At 40.0% G+C, this 23,001-nt stretch overlaps 1 protein-coding gene across 3 annotated transcripts in view; it reads left to right on the top strand.

The window, feature by feature from the left end:
* ajap1 (adherens junctions associated protein 1) overlaps positions 1-23,001 on the top strand; it is a 332,378-nt gene that overhangs the window by 296,317 nt on the left and 13,060 nt on the right. For 2 of the 3 annotated variants that reach the window (XR_010016088.1, XR_010016087.1), the window contains exon 5: positions 10,508-10,634. The exons of the other annotated variant lie outside the window; for it this stretch is intronic. The gene's annotated coding sequence lies outside the window, so the exon portion shown is untranslated. The remainder of the gene's footprint in view (positions 1-10,507; positions 10,635-23,001) is intronic. 3 annotated transcript variants of the gene reach the window in all.

Genomic DNA, 23,001 nt, shown 5'->3' with positions numbered 1-23,001 from the left:
TAAAGGAGAAGATTTATTTAAACCCTTTTAGAATAAGATGAAAATGTATTTTTTCATATTTTGTGCTGAGCCATTTATCAGACACACCAGCCTTTTGCTCACTTGGGCAGCACTAAGTTTGCCATCCATATGAGTCATCTGTTGATTTGACAATTTCAGGAAAGGTTATCTTTTGCTGGCAAATATAAATTGATTGATAAACTAGGAGAAATAAAGTCGCTCCTGCTCAAACTCTCATTATAATTCAAGGAGCTTCTCCACATTTCTTAAAACTATAACACCAACACTGTCAAAACAAAATTTTTACCACAAAATTAAACTTAAAAAAAAATAAATTGGCTAATGTTTTTCCTGAGCTTTAAAATGCATGCTAAACTAGCATTGCATAGGAGATGTTTGTTATATTTGAGTGAGGTTATATAGGAGGGATATTTTCGTAAAAACCACGTTCAGCGTTTCATGTAAATAGAGACTGTGAATTTTCGACTCTTCTGACTCCTAAAGGGTGGCCACGAAACGAAGAAACCCAAAAGAATTCATAAAAAAAAGCCCGCCCAACACCCAATGTGCAGAAAAAGAAACAAATCATGTAAACAATAAACGCAAGCAAATAGTGTTTTGACCTGAGAGTCCGACCATTAGTTCAATGTAGAACTGAGTAAACGTCTTGGGGAAATGTGCTGAACTAGCCCATCCTTGTCTCAGGCCCCGACACCCTGACAAAATCATCGCCAAACTTGGCATTTACTCGCCTCGATACACTCTGGGGCCTAAATCCTTGATTCAGCCAGTGCCCAACCTTTCTGATTCAACACAGTGCTTAAATCGTCGCCCAAACATCGGGTTCAATCACCTCCATCCATTCTGGGGCCTGGACCCTGCTGCCTTGACTCGGCCTGCACCCGACCTTTCTGATTCAGCCTAGCACTTAAATCGATCGAACCTCAGGTCTTCTTCGTTCTTGACGATGGGCCTATTGCTGTGCCTCATCTCGGTTCTGCCACATTGGATTGTCTCCAAGTCCAAAGGGAAGTAACAGACTATTGCTTGCAATGGTTGCTTACCAGAAATTTGAGACGTTGCAATAATTTGCATATTCAGTCTTACATTGACAATATTAGACAGAGCAGTATGCTTCTACAGGATGCAGTGGGGTGAAAGGATTATGTATCTGACTGAGAAATGTTTTTTCATTAGCTGGGGTTTGCATTTGCATTTGTTGTATCTACCGTAGTATATACAGTGAACCAAACCTCAACTTGAAAAGGAGACACCAGAGACCACAGGTAACGAGTAACCCAACAAATCAAGCATCAGTGAGATTGGGGGGAATGGGTGGGTGCAAGGATTTGCTGATGTTACAGAGTTCTGATGGAGAGGTTCAATAAAACATTGACAATGACTTGATCTACCAAGTTCTTACAACGGATTCTCCATTGCCCCATAATTTTGAAAGTTGTACTATGCTTTTAGATGAAAGGCATAGTCCAGAACATGCAGTGGAATCTTTAACTGGTGTTTTTACAGTTCCTGCATTGAAACTCACTCTTATGCAAAGCATGCTTAAGCAGACTAATTAACATGTTGAGTCTATCAATTAAAATCCAGATGAGACAAAATCCTCAAACACCTTATTGCTTAGAATGGGAACATCACTGGAATTCTGAATTTGTAAGTTACATCTGCTGAGTGAACACTAGCATCTGCTGTGAAATTGACAAATATATACTGTGTATCAAAACTCATTCCTATTCATAGCTCCCATAATAGCCATTTGTTCCATCAGGTTCTCTTCAGATCTCTGATCCATTTTATAATGTTCCTAAGCTCTCTTCAGAGTGAAGATTCCAACCATTTATACACTTGATAATGATAATTTTGTCAAACAAAATTGTAAGTCTTGTTTATAAGTTAGGCTGTTGGTCCCCTCTTCATTCTTTTACCTCAGCTACTCAATTATACTCTTGACTTGGGAAATTGAGAAGAAAAGTTTTACTTCTCAAGTAGTTGCAATCAGAAACGTGCTGCCTGAGTCTGTGGTAGAGGCAGAGACCTTCACAATATTTAAGCAATATTGTGAAGTAGCCACTTTATTAGGTACACCTGTATACTTGCTTGTTACTGCAAATATCTAATCAGCTGATCACATAGCAGCAATTCACTGAATAAAAGCATACAGATATGGTCAAGAGGTTCCAATGTTGTAGCACAAAGAATGTGCAGTGCAAATAACCAAGTAAAGGGCAAGGGCTATAATGAGGTAGGTTGGGAGATCAAGAATTCACTTTTAGATTTCAAGAGTCTGATAACAGTAGGATAGAAGTGGTCCTTGACCCTGCTGATACATGATTTCAAGTTTTTGTATCCTCTGCATAATAGGAGAGGGGAGAAGAAAGAATGACTGTGGTGGAAGTTGTTGTCGATTATGTTGGCTGTTTTCATGAAGTAGCAGGGGAGTAGAACTGGAGGTTGGCATGGTCTGTGTTCACTACTCTCTGCAGTTTCTTGAGCAAAGTGGTTGCTATACCAACCTTTGATGCATTTAGAGAGGATAGTTACTGTGTTGCATCTAGAAAAATTGGTAAGAGTCATCAGGGACAAACTGAATGTCATCTGATAGGTGTTTGATGTTTTGCCTCGACTTGGCCAAATAACCATGACTTTAAAACATACAATGGTGCAATCACTCAAAGTTTTGAATTCATGGTCACTCAATCCTACCACACCATTCCCCCCACCTCCTTCCAAGGGGATCACACATAGGAAATGAGAATGTTATAGATAGTGAGTTTCCATCTCTGCCACTCTCAGAAGCAGGGCATTAAGTTGGAGGCAGCTCCATAGGGTGGGAGAAAACATCTACAGAATTGGTGAAGGCATTCTGGACCTCGAGAATAATGGGAATACTCCTTTAAGCTTTAATTTAAAATCAATATCTCTGCAGGAAAGAAGTGGAACAGCAATCTTCTGTCCAAGAACAAGTAATAACTTCCAAATAGATATATCAGAATTGACAGTGAGGGTACATCTAACAGAATTGCAAAGACTTTTATTCTTTTTAATGTCAGTTGAAAATTATGCCAATTAGATGCCAGCCCTGATGAATGAAGTCACTGCTTAAGTGTCGTAACATACCATTAGTTACCACCTATGAAGATGGTATCAATGTGCATTTCTGATATATTGACTGTGTTTGAGAGGAAGGAACACTCATTCTAAGTGTAGTTAGGTTAATAGATAATTATATATTTGTTTGGGGAATAATCTTTCTTTACTATTTACCACTCATAGGGGGAAAAGTTTGATGTTAAATTTAATAGGTAAATGAATTATTTCTTCCAATGAGAGAAGGTCGATTCCATTTACTTGAGTTCAAGAAGTCACAAAAAATTGTTATATCTTATTCCCATTCACCTGAGCCCTTTTGTCATATGTTGTGACTTTATTTTAGAACTAGTTGTGTTTTACTGACAGCTTATAATTACACTTCAGTTAAGTGCACACAAAGATTTCTTAAACCTTGTTGATTGCTGTATTAAATTGAAGACGGCCTGTCCTTTCAGGTAGATAGAAGAAGCTAATGCCTCTGTTTGAAGAAACAGCAGGAGACATCTTTGTACCCTGCAGTCAAAACATTTTCTTCAATGAAAAAACGATTATCAAGTCATCCTCACGTTGCTGTTTGTGAAATCTGTCTGCTTGCATTGGATTTTCATGTCTCTCCTAAACTACCGTTATAGCTATACTTGGGCCATAAATGTGACTGAATAAGCAAATCAAAAACATGAGATTTTACAGATGCTGTAAATCTTGAGCAACCCACACACACACACAATGCTGGAGGAAGTCAGCTGGTCAGGCAGCATCTATGGGCGGGAATAAACAGCTAACGTTTCGGGCCACGACCCTTCATCAGGACAGGGAAGGAAAGGGACAGAAGTGAGACTAAGAAGTAGGGGCAGTGGAAGAAGTTTTAGCCAGCAAGTGATCGGTGAGACCGAGTGAAGGGAAGGTGGGTTAGTGGGAGAGGGTGGATGAAGTAAGAAGCTGGTAGAGGATAGGAGGAAAAGGTAAAGGGCTGAAGAAGAAGGGATCTAATTGGAAAGGACAGTTGGACCATAGAAGAAAGAAAGAAAGGAGGGAGGGGTATCAGAGGGAGGTGATATACAGGTGAGAAAAAGAGAAGAAGCGAAAAGGTAACTAGAATGGAGAATGGAAAAAGAGAGAGAGAGAGAGGGTGGAGGGAGAAATCAATGATCATGCTATCAAGTTAGAGTTGACCCATGTAGCATACGAGGCGTTGCTCCTTCAACCAGAGTTTTGCCCCTTCGTGGCATAGAGGAAGCCTTGGGCAGACATGTTAGAATAGGAATGGGAAGATGAAATGGGTAGCCACTGGGAGATCCTGCCTTTTGTGGCAGACAGAGTGAAGGCATTCAACAAAGTGGTACCCAGATCTATGTTGGGTCTCGCTGATGTTGAGGAGGCCACACCAGTAGCACCACATACAATAGATGACCCCAACAGACTTGCAGGTGAAGTCTCATCTGACCTTGAAGGACTGTTTCAGTTCCTGGATGGTGGTGGGGGGATGTTGTGTAACAGCAGCTGTAGCACTTGCACGGATAAGTGCTGGGAGGGAGATCAGTGGGAAGGGACAAGGGAGTCTGGTAGAGTGATCCCCATGGAAAGTGGAGAGGCCAAATTCAAGTTGGGGGAGCAACCCCACGTAGTTAGCCTGCATCTAATGGCATCAACAACTTTTTCTATTGCACATTTTTGTTATCCTCTCCCAGTTCTTTCCTCACACCTGCCTATCTCCTCCCTATAGTTCCCCTCCTCTTTCCTTTTTTTGTCCATAGACCACAGCCCTCCCCTATCAAATTCTTCTTCTTCAGCCCTTTACCTCTTCCACCTCAACCTCCCAACTCAACATCCAATAGACATTATCATTGAAATCTCCTGGGAACAAATTGTTTTTCATACAGTTGTTGTGAATGGGGTATCTTGAAAGGCTTAGCCTCATTATCGGATAGGCTCCTGTACCTGCATTGAAATGACCCCTAGCCCATCAATCCGTGATATTCAGGCTCTTTCCCCAGCCACTCTACAATTGCAATTCTTGTCTTCACAGTTCCATTCTCCTCCCTCCCTGCCATAAGGAATTCCATCCCAACCTAATATGCAGATATCACTGTCCTCCAGTTCCTCCAAACATTCCTGGTCTCCTATTCACCCAATTCCCCCAGTGTTCCCAGCACCCATGCCCTTAACCAACCAATATTCCAGGACTTCTTCCCCCTACATCCCCAATTTTTCTACTCTTTAATGCAACCGATTCCTCCAACATTCCCGCTTTCCCACTTAGCCAATGGTACTATCACTACCTGTCACCCGTTCCCCTGACTTTCCCAAATTTCCCAGCCTCCTATTCTTTCAACTCTCCCAGCTACTCATTCCCTTGATTTCCCCTAATGTTCTGGATTCTCAGCTCCAAATACTGGACCTCATTACTTCCCGCCACAGGATTTCCCACCATAACTCTGGCCAATGGTCTGCCATGCCTAAATGGTCACTGCTGTCTGATTCTCCACCAGTTTAGTCTAATATGTGTACCATAAATTCTAGCCAAGACTCCTTCCTTTGTTTTGTTCATGTTTTTTTTTATTTTTCTGTTCATTTTTTTAAAAAAAATCTACATTGGTTCATTAGTTCTTGCTTCTGCAGCTGGGTTAGTTCAAAGCCTGAGAGTTGTCAGATTTTTCTCTACATTCTTTTGATAATATTCTGGATATTTTACTTATTCACTGATCAGTGGAATAGCTTTTCCAAATTTACCTCCACAAAGCTTTGCATAGAGCAGAACATATCTCTGTGGACTTGAATTAATTTCTGTTTGTTCGCTCTTCTCGTTACTTATCTCCCTTCTCTTCCCAATGAAGGCTTATGTGGGATTGTAAATGCAATGCCTGATTAATAACATTTCCAATATATGTTTACTTTTCTTTTATTTTTCATATTAACTAAATAATTTGCAGTTCCATTTGTAAAAACTAATGGAAAATGGCAAATACAGAGTCTCACACAACTGCATACCAAATTTTGATGCCCTGTGAGTTGATTACCTTCCAGCTCACTTTAAACAGCTAGAAGAGCCACTATCTTACAGCACCAGAGATGCAGGTTCAATCCCCACACCGGGCACTTGGGATTTTTCTATGAGCTTCAGTTTTCTCTCATATCCCAAAGGCATGTGGGTTAGTATGTTAATTGGGTCATTGTGCAGTGATCCTGGTATAGAGTGATACAGTTTGAGTGTGTAGAGAGACTTAAAAATGGGATTATTGTAGGATGAATTGATAGTTGGTTTATTTAGTGTCATGTACTGAAATGGAGTGAGTGGTTTTATCTGCATACCATCCAGCTAGATTGTTCCATACTGTAAGTACATTGGAGAATGGAGAAGAAAAGCAGAATGCAGAAGATGGTGTTACAGTTATAGAGGAAGAGGTGTGCAGTTACAAAGTACACGGGCCACGATGAGAAAGAGTGAGAAATAAGAATTCATCGTTATCATAAAAAATGTCAATGCAAGATTCTTGTAGGAGCATGGTAGAAGCTGTCCTTGAGCTTGGCGGTACATGTTCTCAAGTTTCTCTATCTTCTGCCCAGTGGGTGGGGGAGGAGAGAAAATTACTGGGGTGGGAGGTGTCCTTGATTATTCTGTTGGCTTTCCTGAGGCACTAGGAAGGGTAGGCAGAAGCACAGGAGGGCAGGCTAGTGTTTCTGATGAACTGGGTTTGTCCACAACTCTGCAATTTCTTGTAGACCTGGGCAAAGTAGTTCATATCTCATGTTGTGATGCGTGAGGAGAAGATGGCGGCATGACGCAGCTCGCAACGGCCACTCTGGTGGTGATGTCTGTTATTTGTCAGGTGGGGTGCCGTGCACAATCCTGATTTGATGGAGACAGACGTGAGAGCACGGAGGAACATCTCGTGAAACTTCTGAAATGCCTGCTTTTTCTGCTGCTGCTACTCTGTGGTCCAGAATCTCCAGAGGAGAAGGCCATGAGTCCTCGGCTTTGCTTGTTGCTCAGCGGCCGGGGCGGGGTCGAAGCGCTCAGCAGAGGATGGTGCTCGGAGAGGCTGTGTCGGAGGGGCTGGTTGAAGGCTTGAAGTTTTCGGGCAGACTCAGAGTCCTCTGCGGTCCGGTGCTTCCAATGGTGCTGCATCGGCAAGTTTGCAGCGCTTGGAGGTTCATGGCAGGAAGAGTTTCTCCCTTCTGCCGCCTGCGTGAGATGATGAGGCTATCAGGATTTTGAGACTTTCTTTTACTGTGCCCATGGTCTGCTCTTCATCAAATTGTGGTATTGCTTTGCACTGTTGTAACTATATGTTATAGTTATGTGGTTTTGTCAGTCTTAGTCTTGGTTTGTCCTGTGTTTTCTTGTGATATCATTCTGGAGGAATGTTGTATCAATTTTTAATGCATGCATTTCTAAATGACAATAAACGAGGACTGAGTGTCCTCATAATCTAATGTAATCTAATCTTGATCAAATGCTTTCTAGGGTGCCTCACATTGGTGAGAATCACATTGGCCTGATGAATATATTTAGCCTTCTGAGGGAGCAGGGGCTCTGGTGTGTTTTCTTGACCTTGGTATCCAAGAAAGAATTGCGAAAGAGACTGCTTCCTTGCTGTAAGACTCTATGACACTAAGATTCTATAACATGCTGTGGGAGGCAAAACAAATTGATTAAATAAAATCTGGAAAGTTCATTTATGTGGTGCACCACTGGTGTCTGTCTCTGTCCACAACTATGTCTTGCCCATGTCCTGTCAGCATTTCTCCATTCAACTCAATATATTGACATTATATTCAGCGCCTTCAAACTTGAAGATAAGTCTTTATCCAGAACTGCATTTAAATTCTCACAGAACATGAAGTATACGATTGCTCTTGGGGTCCTTTCAAATTCTATCTTTGGAACTTCAAATAATGAAATGAAAACCTAAGGCATGACCATCACGGTATGAGGCTAATGTTAATGTAGCCCTCCTACAAAGGAATTATATCTTCCATCCTTAATGTCAGATTACTAAGATCAAGGTAACTGAGCCTTTTTTGACACCATTTTTGAAAGATGGAAAAATATTCCTTCTGGTCTGTGAGAACAATCACAAAATTATAAATATGGACCTGGGAGATTGTAGGGACTGTATCTCCCCGAGAACTTCAAGATTTAAAATCTGTGTAAGATAATACCTTCCTCAAACTTAGTACTAGTGTTATTACACCTGCCATTCAATTTTTTTATTTGGACGTTAACTAGATTAATGCCTTTTCCTTAGTTAGTCTGTACACAGAACCAATTGACAGATTTATAAATGTTATTTATTATATAAATTTATATATTGGTATTTGTAGAATATAACACACTAATATAATGTATGCACACAGATTATATGTATATTTAATTTAAGTTTATAAAATATTATTATATATTCACATTTAAAATGAAATATAACATTAAAATAACATAAAATCCATAAATCTGTCACTGGCTGCACTTGTACAGACTGTATATATATTTTTTTCCTTCTAAATTCACTTAACCACTGATAAAGATTTCCTCATTCCTTCCACCGTTAACTATGATTTTCTTTTCCATTAACCTTTTTGTTGATCTCATTGGAGAGATCAATTTAATAGATTCAAGCTTATTTGGATGAGTAGAGAATTCCTTTAATTCAGAATGACATTTCTGTTTTCATGACCAACCAATCATCACAGTTTTTGTTGCTCCTGTCCTTTAATGTTTTGGTATATATTCATCATTTATATTTGTTATCTTGTTCTTATATATTCTTATCTCTCATTTGGCTATTTAACTTGGATAGGCCATTGTGCTTTTTCAATATGTTGCCAATAGGGGCCAAATTCAAAGGAAAACCTGAATAGAATTGAAAATATTAAATAATTTACGTCAAAGAAAAACTTCAAGCTTCCATAATTAAAAAGATCTGATAACCTATTACGTTTTGCCACGAGCTCAACTCTGATCTGTTTTTATGGTGATGTTAAGTCAATATTTCATTGTTATATGTCTTTAAGTACATCAAAATAGTTGTCAAAATAGTTAAGCATTTCCAGACATTCAGAATCCCTGAGGTGGACACAGCAGGAATTCCCAATCTTATAAACACTGATCAGATTATCTCAACTGGGAAACATACTCAGAAACTATAAAGTTGGGGAATGGGTTTTCTTGCAAGGAAAGAGATGGGAAACATTACTCACACTTTCCTTTTCTGATGGTTATTTCACTGTCCTTATTAATGTGGACATATTACGATCAGACTTGGCTAATAGATGAGCAAAGATCACTTGATCAAATGCCCCAGAGTCAATGCCTTCAGGAGCGGAGTGGGAAAAGCTGAGCCTCGGTGAGGGAAAAACTATGCAGCCATCTGATTTTCAATAGTTGCCCAAGTAATAATTAAAGGTGAAGAAAGAATAGCATTTGTGTATTTGGGTCTTATCCTGGAAGCACTGGTGTTTCAGGGGTATCCTTTGATAGATACTCCCAGTCAGTGTTTAGAGCTGCAGTCATTCTTGACAAACTGCTCATGTTGGCAAGACATTGCAACCTTTATTTTCTATGACTAATGTATAACTATTATAACTAGATAACCTGCTTCTCATATATGAAGTTTGTGAACTAGTTGCAGTTAACACTCTTGAGAATTAGAATATTTGCATTTAAAAAAATATAGCTACCTCTTTTGGGAATTATTTCCTTCATATATAGTGAAAAAGACGTTATCTAGCATTGTATGTGAGATACTGTCAGTACACTGGATGCCAAGCTCATCTTCCTGGGCTCTCACTTAGGCTAGCCTTACATGTGGTGGTGAAGAGAAGTCAAACCACTACTGTACAACTAACTTGAGTTAGCCCAGTCACCCAAGGGAAGAATGCATTTTATCAGATGAACCAAACATATGTGCCTAGTTTTAAATAATTAATGAATAAAGCAATAACCAACCCTAGTTTACCCACAATATACAGACATTCTAACCTGCTTTGATGCAAGCTTAATCATTGATTAAATGTGTTTGAAGGTTTTAAGGAAAAAACTGACCCAATTTTAACTGAGTAATTAATGTTTGCTATTTGTTGTTATTAAGGGTGTCAGCCTATCAATTTTTAATCAATTCCATGAACTGATTATATAAAAAAGGACTTAATTTTTCTTTCAATTGTAACTGTAGTTGTTAATGTACCAAATTTTGGGGATCTTGATCAAAATAACAGCGAGTTTAAAATGCCTAAAATATTCTTTTTCATTTAAGTTAGAGGTCGATGTTCTAATAATTTGATAAAGTGCCACTTTACACAGACTTTTTCTTTCAAGCTTAGCTTGTAGCAGGCCTGACTAGGCCTGCCTGATGTGTATTACGTGCAAGCACGTGCAAGCCCATTTCTCTGCTCACTGCAGAACACCCCCATCTGAACGGCAGCTTATCCCAGTGCCCTTCGTATCGGAGAAATGGTTTGAAATCTCCTGCTGACTGGCCGAAGGCTCTTTCTCCTGGGGCGGGCAGACGTCACCTTTCTAATTCTTGGTAAGTATGACTCTCCAGTTTAGACCATCTACTCCTTGTAGTTAATTGTTAATATTGTCCAAGGAGGCAAGACCACATACCAAAGGACAAATATCCAGTTAATGACATCTACTGGGTTCAGTTCCATTCAGTGTTATTCTAACAGCATTGTTGACATTTCCATTGACATTTTGCATCATTTGAGGAAGTAGTTTTCATTGTCCCCAATAACAACTTTGTTCTACAATGGACACCAATTCCAATTGTTGGGTATAGTTACATCCTATCTATATTTGTTCAGATCTACCTTCAATATTTGCAAATTCTTGAGGTTTACTTTATTTGGTGTTCAGTTGGCATTCATCAAGTTTAGCATAATTGGCATTGGCTATAAGGATCAATGAGATAGTTCTACAAGTTTAAATCCTATTTAAAATCTGGTAAAATGCTAAATCCAAATAAATGGCCCATGAGGTACATCAAGTTCCATTCAATACTGCTATGTTTACACCAGTACTTCACACCATCAGGTAATGCAGATTTTTAAAAAAAAATTATTCATGAAAAAGCCCTTCCAAACACAGTCATGAAAAAATATGCCTACATTGTGAGCCCTTCATACTCATGAAGAAACACAAGGGCTTAGTGTGATATCATGTTACATACGTAAATTGATGAAAAGCCTATCTTAAAATTAAATTCAAATTTAAGCCTGAACTTAGTTCAATGGAAGTCATTCTGAAGTAGTGTTGTAGTCAAATGGTAAACAGAAGATTGGTCACATCATTTTCAGGAGAGAGCATGTTTCAAAAGATCTATTCATATATCAAGAATATCAGTCATTATTTGATTCATTTCTTCCTCCTTCTCCTGTCCTTTTGGAATCCTTCTCAGTAATGTTATGACTAAATAGTTGAACTAAAATGTAAAATTGTTGGCGGCTAGGGATGCCATTTAAACATTATTTTCACAGAGTCCATTCAATTTGAACCTAATTTCAAGAAACTGTATCTCAAACGAAGTGACCTGATTTGTATCTACATTTAATAATTACGAAGCTTGAATTAACTTAATACCAAGTCTTTTCAACTCTGCAGCAGATTGCACAGTTCACTGTATTTTTAGCCTTGCTTGAAATTAAGGTAATGGGAAAAAAAATGAGCTTACCAAATCATTCTTAACCTGAAGTACGTCTCCAAATTAAGGCAGAATTTCAGATGGTTTAGTAAGAGGGGTAGGTCCTACATTTGACTAAATGTTTTAAATATGAATGCTAAATTTATTGATCTTCTAAAAGACAACATAATTTACATTTGTTTCTGAATAAAGTTATAAACAGATGAAAATTCGACAGATAAAATGTAGTTGTATTATATATGTATCTCTTTGGTAGATCATAAGATCTTGACATAATGAAAAATTGAGAAGAGATTGGAATTATTATTTGGGACTTGCTTATGTTTTACCATGTATGATTTGATTCCATTTTGTCTGGTCTACTTTTAAAATAAATGACATATGCAAATAATGATGACCGTTTATGCAAACCAGGAAATAAGTTAGGTTTCACAAATATCCATGGCTTTTCTGTTGACCAAGTAATTGATTTATTCTAAAGCTCAGTACATTTGTTTATTTTTGCATGAATCTTCATTAATTTTACAATTTCATAACACTCTGTTAGAATTTACACTTTGGTTTTTGGCACCATCAACATTGAAAGCATGTCAGGGTATTTCACAAAGATTTAAGGAGAAAACAGTCAGACCAAAGAAGGGATGGCCAACAACTTATTCCCAAAGGTGACTGAAAAAGAAATTATTTTGAGAGTAGAAGGCCTTGAAGAAAATGATGCCAAGTTATAAGGCTAAGAGCAGAAAACTTTTGTCAGCAATGGCAGAGTGACAGAACAGGAGCCTAAAGTCAAACAGATGTAAACATTTGCAAGGCTGATGGGTATTTTGGGACCAAAAAAAAGGATGAGAACTTGAGAAATGCAAACAGAGGCTTGAAGAATATTAACATTTCTACAGAATGCTGGAAGTCGGTGTAACTGGATGAAACAAGGTGCTAAAACAGTAATGCTTGGTTTGGTACTGCAGTTGGTTGGTAAAGTTCTAGACAAATTGGAATTTTAGATAATGGAAGATGCTGGACTATCTGAACAGCAGTAGACATTATGGGAGGGGAGGTATGATGAACAGAGAAGAGAGTGACTCGTGGTATTATAGACTATTCCTCATTCATTCCAACTCCCTTCATACATTTCCTTCCAAGGAATTATGGACTGCTCTTGCATTTGGAAATCTTCACCCATGATCCATCATTTTGATTTTTTGAAATATTGAATATTGTTTATGAGAATAAGGTGACCATACCCATTGAGGCAGAGTCCTGTCCTCAATTCTTCCCAAATGATGCGATATTTGCCCAATTTGGACCAAAATCAGAACTCTTTCATTGTTAAGAGCCCAAATCATCCGCACTCAATGGAAACAAGAATGCTTTTACTGCTATTTATCATTTCTTATCTGTTAATTTCCTGTAACTTTTATGTGGACTTTACCCATTCATTCAGGTATTGGAATATAAAAGTATTCACAGGATCCTGACAAAGGGAGTTTTTCTCATAAGCTAGGTCAAGACCATTTCAACAAAAGAAAATTGGAGATAATAATCATTTGGGAGCTATGGGAGTTTGCACCTCCGCACATTTCTTCAAGTCTGTTACAGAGTGACGGATGTGTAGGTGCTTCTTACCTTTTACAGTTTTGACAGAATTTTCCGGAAATCTGCAGTTTAACATAACTAGCAATATTTGACCAACACTTCGAAATAAGTGCCTTGGTATAATTTTTGAAATTATGTTGTTGATTTCTTGAATTTTTCTAAATGAGAATTATCAGCAGGATTTGCAAGATTCACTCTCCAATTTGTCTGACTCTAAAAAGATCTGATGGAAAACCAGTTTTTCTATTTAACTTCCAGTCACAGTTACTTTAAAAGATAATTTAGTTGTACAGTTCAGTGTATTGCCCAGTCTAACATTAAACAAGAAGATTGAGGACCAAACCTTGCTCAGTGTTAACATAACCACTTTCAGTCAGAGTAGTATCTTGCTTGGTAGCTGGATAATCCTTTGGGCCCTGTTGACATCGTGGCCCTTGTGGACGTTGTGGGGAGATCTAAACCAGGATATCTCAGTGAAAGGAAAGTCTATTGATTCCTACAATTACAAAGTTATTTATGTGTAATAGAATGGAAAGCAGTTAACATGTTAACGAGTGAGTGATTTAAAGGACCAGTAATGCTCCTCAAATAATAGTCGGTGCAGGAAACCTTACTATGCCAGCTGCAGAGCTGCTGATATTATTTGTAATCTGTAACATTCATGTCAAAGCATTTAGACATGAACTTACAGATGGGTAACTTAAAGTTTGGCAAGTATTCAAAAAAGGGATGGTAAATTTTAAGGACAAACCAATAAATGTGGTCAGCAATGGAGGAGTAGGTGTTTTATTCACTGAGTACAATAGATATCTATTTATATAAGAAGAATAAAAGATGCACCTCAATGAATCTGATGTATATGGGTATTTAACAGGTCATAAATTCACCATATATTCTAATATATAAAAGTGATAATAAAGTCCATCTGTTCCATTTGTCACATCAAAATTAGCGATTCAACAGCTCTGATAATTAACCACAGCTATTACCAATCACTTCATGATCACATTATATGCAGTTGTTCAAAAGCCAAATTATAAAAAAGGGTCAGTTTTTAATTCATTTGCATTAAAGGGGAAATGATCTTTAATTCCCAGTATGTCACTTTAGGATTTAACCATCACAAATCTACCAAAGGTGTTTAGATTGTCATATTTTGGATCAGTGAAATAGCACTTTCACGTCCACTTTGTCAATATTTACTCGATAGTTTGCCATTTTGAACTCAAACTGCTTTACAGTGGAATTGTGCTGTACGTTAATTAACTGTGCCCTATTTGCTACCCCATGGAGTGCTGCTCTTGAAGACCATTCAAATGTAAATGAAGGTTCTCTTATATTTTGTGTAGATTGACTAAAATATTTTTAATTATTTTTAACTGCGTACCATTGTCACATTCCAATGTCATCAGATTTTAAAAAGCAGGGGTGTAGTTCACTAAATGTAATATTGTGCTTGTGTTACGCTGATAGAAAAACAAATAAAAATTAGTTTTTTTTTATCAATGGAAAATGTTCCTCCAGGTAGAGTGAGTAAACAGCAAATGTGAAAATAACTGAGAGCACCAATAGACTGAGAGCATGCCATTGGGCCCCACAATATGAAACAGCCATTTGTACTCCATAAAATTATCCCTTAGCCTGCCAATAAATTTCTGGACCAATGTTTACTATCCACCTGATGATGTATTTCAAAATTTATGATGATTAACAATTGAAAATCTCGCTGTGTATTCTTATGCCAAACAGCATCCAAATGAATCCTTGCCATATCTTCTCAATCCTAACTCTGACTAAAACAGAAAATCCTGTGAGCACTCCACAGATCAAGCTGAGTTTTAGGTCCTGGAGTCCTCATTAGAACTGGGAAAGGGAGAAAATGAGTTAGTATTTAGTCGCAGAGAAGGCGAGTGAGGGATTGTTAGAACAAGAAGAATATATCTGAGAGGGGGTGACCTAATCAGTTAGGATCAACTTATGAATGAGGGGTCACAGTTTGAGGATAAAGGGGAAGCCTTTTAGGATCGAGATTAGGAAAAACTTCTTCACACAGAGAGTGGTGAATCTGTGGAATTCTCTGCCACAGGAAACAGTTGAGGCCAGTTCATTGGTTATATTTAAGAGGGAGTTAGATATGGCCCTTGTGGCTAAAGGGATCAGGGGGTATGGAGAGAAGGCAGGTACAGGGTTCTGAGTTGGATGATCAGCCATGATCATACTGAATGGCGGTGCAGGCTCAAAGGGCCGAATGGCCTACTCCTGCACCTATTTTCTATGTTTCTATGTCTCTTTGTCTGTGTTTGCTCTCTTTGTTGCATCCATTGTTCCCCTGTCTTCTTTGCTACTGAAAATTAATTTGTTTTCTCTTTTTCCTGTTCTGATAAGGGTCCTGTTTCTCCTTCTGCAGAAGGGTTCCAAATCTGAAATATGAACTGCATCCCTTCTTACTTGAGTCTTTCCAGCTTTTTCTGCTTTATTTCAGATCAGAATTTGAGTTACTATGTAAGATACCGTAATGGTTGAGAGTTCTAAAGTGAAAAATATTTTGCATATTCTGAAGTTTAAGTTAATTCCGTGTAAGCCAGATATCTTATTATGTAACTATCAGGAGTGTTCAAATTAAACATTAGTTGGGGATCTTCAATCTGAGTATTTGTAGTCAGAAAACAACCAATTTCCAAATATGAAGCAAATGACTCTTTGAGGAATAAAGTCAGTTTTATTGCTATATGCATAAGTGCAATGAAAAACTTACCTGAAGGGGCATCATAACACAGGCTCATATGAGCAGCATTCACAAGAAAAGCCATAAACTGTATGTAATTTTAACCAGAAAGAAACAATTAGAAGAAAAAAGTCAGTTTTAGTGCCAAATGATCTAAGTGGTCATAATGATGCTAATCTGTAGCGATGAGATTTTCCTGGTTGGTTCAAGAGCGAACGGTTGAAGATAAGTATTTGTTCTTGAACCTCCAGTGATTACAATTGTCGCTTCATTGAGTACCTCCTCTCCATTCATAAGAGGGACATCCCAGTGACCAAACATTTTAATTCCAATTCCCATTCCGGTTCCAATGTGTTGGTCCATGGCCTCCTCTTTTGCCAAGATGAGGTCATTGTCAGGGTGAGGCAGCAACACCTTATATTCCACTTGGGTAGCCTCCAACCTGATGGCATGAATATTGCTTTCTCCTTCTGGTAAACAAATTCCCCCACCCTTTCTATTCCCCACTCTGGCATTTTACCTCTTCTCACCTGCATATTACTTCTCCCTTGTCCCCCCCCCCTTCCTTTTCTCCTCTTGCCCACTGTCCTCTCTTATTGGATTCCTTCTTCTCAAGCCCTTGACCTTTTCCACCCATCTGGATTCACCTGTCACATTCCAGCTACCATCCTTCCCCTCCCCTCACCTTTTTATTCTGGCATCTGCCCCCTTTCTTCTCAGTCCACAAGAGGGTCTCAGCTCAAAACATTGGCTATCTATTCATCTGAGCTGCTGAGATCCTCAGATCCTCCAGCACTTTGTGTCAGCATCTGCAGACGTTCTTGTGTGTATGAATTGTTAGGGATATTCACCAATTAATGATTTATAAGTTTTATATTGTCACTTCAAATATTGCATAAAATAGCAATTGAAAATACAACAGGTACACAAAAAAAATCACAAGTATTGATACTAATAATCCAAACATATGTGAATTCAAAGACCGTTCAGTCCCAGGAAATTTGGAGCAAATATTTAACAGTATTCCCATTAGCAGGTTGAGTTTGAAACAAAAGACTCTATGTAATCTTTTACTCCAGCTGACTGAACCCAGGGCTGGGTTCAAAGGCTGAGAAAAAGTGCAGGTCATTTGAGAATGAGTTGGGAGCAACATCTCACACAAAACATGGTGAGCTGTTGGAATTCTGTACCCAAATATTTACAGATTTCTGGGTATTAAGAGAATCAATGAATAAGTAAATGTGCTGGAAAATGTTACTGAGATAGAAAATTGACAATGTTCAGATGAATGATGGAGCTGGCTTGAAGGTTGAAGTGGCCTACTCCTGTCTCTATTTTTCACACTCATATGTAAAAGTAGTTGGTTTAAAACTTGGCTAAAAACCTGTACCCCTGAAATATTCACACATATACAGCATTACCAGTTCAAGTTGTTGAAGAAGGGCTGACGTGGTTTTAACTTGAGGTGAAATGCTGTTACTGAGCTAGAAACTAATAAATTATTTCAACACTGCAACAAACGTTTGCAATTAACTGCATTGCCTAGCTCATAATCAGGGAAATCCAACACACTTAAGGCCAGTTATGGCATAAAATGGCTGGCTGGTGAGGAAAAATGGCACACCTGCTCGGGATACTTCTATCAGCTTACAATCCACTATATAATGAATATAGTTTGCTGCACTATCAGATGTGCAGTCATTTGGCTCCTAAACTAAGGGTCCTGTTTGATAACACAACACTGCTTTAATCTAATGCCCAGTTCTCTTCAGATCTCTGATAAATATTTATTCGGAAGCCAATATCCCTTAAGCAGTAAATTTGGATTGGACGCACGCAACAAATGCCTACTATAGGAAGATATGTTTTTTATTGATGAATTTGATTTCCCTGAAATCACCAGAGCTGACTACTGAAAGCAGGTACAATGTGTAAGCTGTGCACATACATCTACTGATGCTTTTGGACACATCTTCAGTGAAGGTCCTGGAATCATCGGGTGTTTCGGATCTTTCAACAACATACAACCTCCTCCAGGTGGCCCAGCCGGGGCTGATCAGACCCCAGCTTTTGTCCAAATGGCTCCATGGCTCCCTCTTTTGAGCCACAGCCATCTTGAGGCCCTCTCTGCCACATCGGTGGTACTGCGGATGGCTCTCCTCTTCCTCTCTCCCTCGATGCCCAAAATGCTGAAGGCTGTAACTAAGGAACGGGCTGTGAATCCCCTACAACCAACCTCCACTGGGAGACACTTCGTTCTCCATCCAGCCTGCTGACAGTTGCTGACCAGTCCTGCGTACTTGGAGAGCTTCCTTTCAAAGGCCTCCTCTAAGCTATCTTCCCATGGGACTGTCAGCTCCAGCAGCACCACTTGCTTAGTAGACTCAGACACTAGGACAATGTCTGGTCGCAGGGTGGTGGCTGCGACATGGTTGGGGAACTTCAGCTGCCGTTCGAGGTCCACCAACAGCTGCCAGTCCCTTGCAGAGGTCAGAATGCCTGCAGATGTTCTTTTGGCAGGTATTGGCTGCTCCCCAGCTCTGACAAAGACAATGGTCTGCTTGGAGGGTCGGGACCGCTTCACCCACTCAACTCCTGCGCTGACGGCTTCAGCGATGGTCTTCAGGACCTGATCATGCCTTCACCTGTACCGTCCCTCACCAAGTGCCCTTGCACAGCCACTGAGGATGTTATCCAGGGTTCCTCTCTTGGAGCACAGTGGGCACGCAGATGACTCTGCCTTGCCCCATGTGTGCAGGTTTGATGGGCATGGAAGCACATCGTACACTGCCTGGGTGAGGAATTGGATGTGGTGTGATTCGGCTTTCCATAGATCAGCCCAGGTCACTTTCCTCTCAGCCGCATTCTCCCATCTTGTCCAAGCTCCCTGTTGCTTCATTCCCACTGCCTTGCAGGCTCTCGTCTCCTCCACTACTACTCTCACCTCCTCCTGAACCAGACGACGCCTTTCCTTCCCTCTGCTGTCCATTTGGGGAGTTGGTAAGGATCCTAGCCCAGCTCGGCCTCCTGTGACCACTCCCACCGGCCTCCTGTGACCACTCCCACCAGCCTCTTGTGACGCAGCCTCGCCTCTGCCTCCTGAACAGCTTCTTCTGCCGTCCACTTCCTGCCAGTCCTCACTTGGATCCCTGCTCTAGCCACCTTCGGGTCACTTGAGTCCCTATACTGTAGCACTTCTCTGGCTCTTGTTACCTTGAATTCTTCCTCCAAGGATTTGAAGGGCAGTTGCAGTGTATCAAGCATTTAAAACTGACCACCAACATTGTTTACAGCTCAGAACAGTCTGATTATGATCATGTTACTACTCTGGAAGCTTGCTCTGTAAAGTTTATCGACTGTTTCGGTGAACAGATATATCCAGATGAAGTGTCTTGATCTGAAATGCAGCCTGTCCATTTCCCTCCATAGACCACTGACTGAGCCACTGAGTTCCTCTAGCGCTTCTGTGTTCTGCTCCAGATCTCCAGCATCTGCAGACTCCCGTGTTTCTTATCTTCTGCACAGCCTGGATTATTGCAATTGAAATTGCTTTACTATTGTCACATCTACAGAGATACAGTGAAAGGTTTTTCTTGTGTACCATTCACACAGATCAAATCGTTATCTGGTACATTGAAGTAGAACAAGGTAAAGCAACAGCAGAATGCAGAATAAAGAGTGACAGCTACAGAGAAAGGGCAGTGCAAGTAACCAACTAGTTGTAAGGTCAAGCTGAAGTAGATTGCGAGGTTAAGAGCCCATCTTATTGCACTAGGGAGCCATCACCAGCAGGGTGGAAGCTGCACACACAAAATGCTGGAGGAACTCAGCAGGACAGGTAGCATCAATGGAAAGGAGTAAACAGTTGGCATTTCTGGCCGAGAGCCTTCATTGGGACCGGTAGAAGCTGTCCTTGTGCCTGATAGTACTTGCTTTCAGGTTTTAACACAAAGAAATATAATTCAGAAGTACCTTATTGGTTGTCAAGTGTTTTGAGGCCTAAAAACGAAAGGTCTCAGGTAAATGTAAGTTTACCACTTATATCTAGCCATCACATAGGCAATGAGCTAGTTAAGTGTCCTTTGTAGAATCCTGCAATGCCCAGGTTTGATATGCTGATGCCCAACTTTTAACCAAGCATGATTGCGGTTCACCTCGGTTGGAAGGCAGTCCAGTAATTGAATGGATTTGTTTGGAACTTCCAGTCTCATTTATCTTGCTCTTTTAAACTAGGTTCAGAGAATCAGCTCCTCAGGTCGCTGATAAATCAAGTTTCCATAGGGGCTTATATGCCTGACACCGATTTAGCCATTGGAGAATTTCCACAGCTTAATTGAGAAGGTCCTTATTAGTGTTATCACCAAGCTACTAATTTTGAATAGATTGTCTTAAAGACCACAAGGATATTTTATGTGACCAGTACACGTAAAGGGAAAATTGAATGCTTTTGTCACACTGAACTGAATTGTGGAACTTTCTGTATCAGTGTGTACTTGGAAATGGTGTGGAGGAAACCAGTTCATGTGGAGTTGGGCTTTCGCAGTGTCAAAGTCAAGTTGATTTTACTCTCATATGAATAAGCACTATAAAAATTAGAATGTGTTATAATACATATATAGCTGTTTTGCTCTTTTGCATTATTTATTTATTTTAACTTAAGTGATTTTTTTTTAATGTTTTGCCTTGTACTACTACCACAGAAAAAAAAAACAATTTTCATAACATGTCAGTGATAATATGCCTGATTCTGATTTTGGTACATGTATGGACAAGTGCTTTGAAAAGTTTACTTGTAGCAGCATCATATAAACAATATTAACAAGAAAAATAAAAACTAAACATAAATTATACATATTTTTTACAAGAAAGAGCAGAATTAGAACAACAAAAAATATGTATTTTATTGCAGAGTGGTCAAAGTGATTGTAGTATTGCTAAGCTGTAGTGATTGGGATGGGGTTGGTTGGGTCAAGAATCGAATGGTTGAAGGGAGGTAGTTGTTCTTCACAAACAAGAGATGCAGGAAATCCAAGACTCTAGGCTTCCGCGCTTCCTGCTAGCAGGTGCTGTAAGGTGATGGAGTTGCCTGGATAGAAGGGACCTTTGATGGTAGTTGTTGACTTCTTGGGGCATTGCCTCCTGTCGATGCTCCTAGTGGCTGGGAGGGTTATGTCCATGATGTATTGGGCACAGTCCACAACTCTCTGCTACTTTTTGTGTTTCTGTGCATTTGAATTGCTGTATCAGAACATGATGCATTCTTCATGGGTGGAAAGGAAAATTCCCTTCCAAAGGTGAACAGACAAACAGACACCTTTATTTAATCTCCACGGATTTATTCAATCTGAGCAATTTTTTGTTTTTCTCAGAATGGTCATAATTGTTTCTGCTGAGGCTCCAGTTCTCAGCAGCAGTGTGATGGAAAAGAGAGAGGCCAGTGAATTTCTCCAGTATGTGACAGGACTTGATGACAGACTAGATGCCCAGGAAATGCAGGAAATGTCAGGAGATTTACCATGATGTTTCCAATAATTGAGAGCACACCTTCACAAGGAATGTTGAGCAAACAAGGCCTTTTCCCTTTGGTGTGATGGAGGGTGAGAGACTACTTGACAGAGGTGCATAAGATTATAACAGGCTTTGATAAACTGGACTGTGAGCATATTTTTCCCAGGGCGCCAGTCATCAAAAGGACATCCTTTTATGATGACTGGAGGAAAGTTTAGAGGAGACGTCAGAGTAAGTTCTTTACACAAAGAGTGGTGGGTGCCTGCAATGCACTGCTGATAGTGTGGTACAGGCTGATACATTAGGAGATTCTTAGATAGACATATGGATGAAAGATGAATGGAGGGTTATGGGCTAGGTAAAAGTGATGGTTTAGGTTGGTCATGGAGTAGGTTAAAAGTTGGCACAACATTGTGGGCTGAAGGGCCAAACTTTGCTATACAGTTTTGTGTTCCATGTTCTCTCTGGTGGTCTTATCTAGCTTCTCAATGCTAATTACCATAGTGTGCTTGGATAAGTGGGGCCGAGTGAGCTCTCAGAGGAATTTGAAGCCAAAGCTCTTGAAGAGAGTGAAGCCAGTAGAACCTCCCAGGAGGCAGGAGAAGATGGTGGCGTGATGGCAGTGCGTGCGGCCACTTCGGTGATGATATCTGTTATCTGTCAAGTAGGGGACTGTGCTCAATTCTGATTTGATGGAGACAGTTGTGAGAGCACAGCGGAACATCTGGAAAACTTCTGAAATGCCCACTTCGCTGCCGCTGCTACTGTGTGGTAACCGGAATCTCCAGAGCTGAAGGCCCCAAAATCCTCGGCTTTGCGTGTTTCAGCGGCCAGGGAGAGGTCGAAGGTGCTCGGCAGAGGATGGCGCTCGGGAGGCTGTATCAGAGAGGCTGGTCGGACATTCGAAATTTTCAGATGGATGGACTCAGTGTCGGCTGGGGTCGGCTGCTTCCAAGGTATTGGCAAGTTGACGGTGCCTGGAGGTTTATGGCAGGGAGTTTCTCCCTTTTGCCGCCTGCTATCGAGGACTCGGGAGTCGATCGACTCAGGACTTGGAGATTTTTTTACTGTGCCCATGGTCTGTTGTTTATCAAATTATGGTATTGCTTTGCACTGCTGTAACTATTTGTTATAATTATGTGGTTCTGTCAGTGTTAGTCTTTAGTCTGTCCTGTTTTCTGTGATATCACTCTGGAGAAACGTTGTATCATTTCTTAATATATGCATGTATTTCTAAATGACAATAAAAGTGGACTGAGTGTTCTCATAATCTAATCTAATCTAATTTAGTGACAGCCAGGGTGGTGGGCTTTGTTATGCTGACGGCACACAGGAGTGAGATACATCAGCTAGTTGAGTAGTGTCATAGCAACAACCTTGCACTTAACATCAGTAGGACCAAATAACTGATTGTGGACTTCAGAA

The sequence above is a fragment of the Mobula hypostoma genome, chromosome 25, assembly GCF_963921235.1.
Source record: "Mobula hypostoma chromosome 25, sMobHyp1.1, whole genome shotgun sequence".
NCBI lineage: Eukaryota > Metazoa > Chordata > Chondrichthyes > Myliobatiformes > Myliobatidae > Mobula > Mobula hypostoma.
The sequence above is the reverse complement of the archived record's forward strand: the minus strand, read 5'-3'. Positions and strand labels throughout refer to the sequence as shown.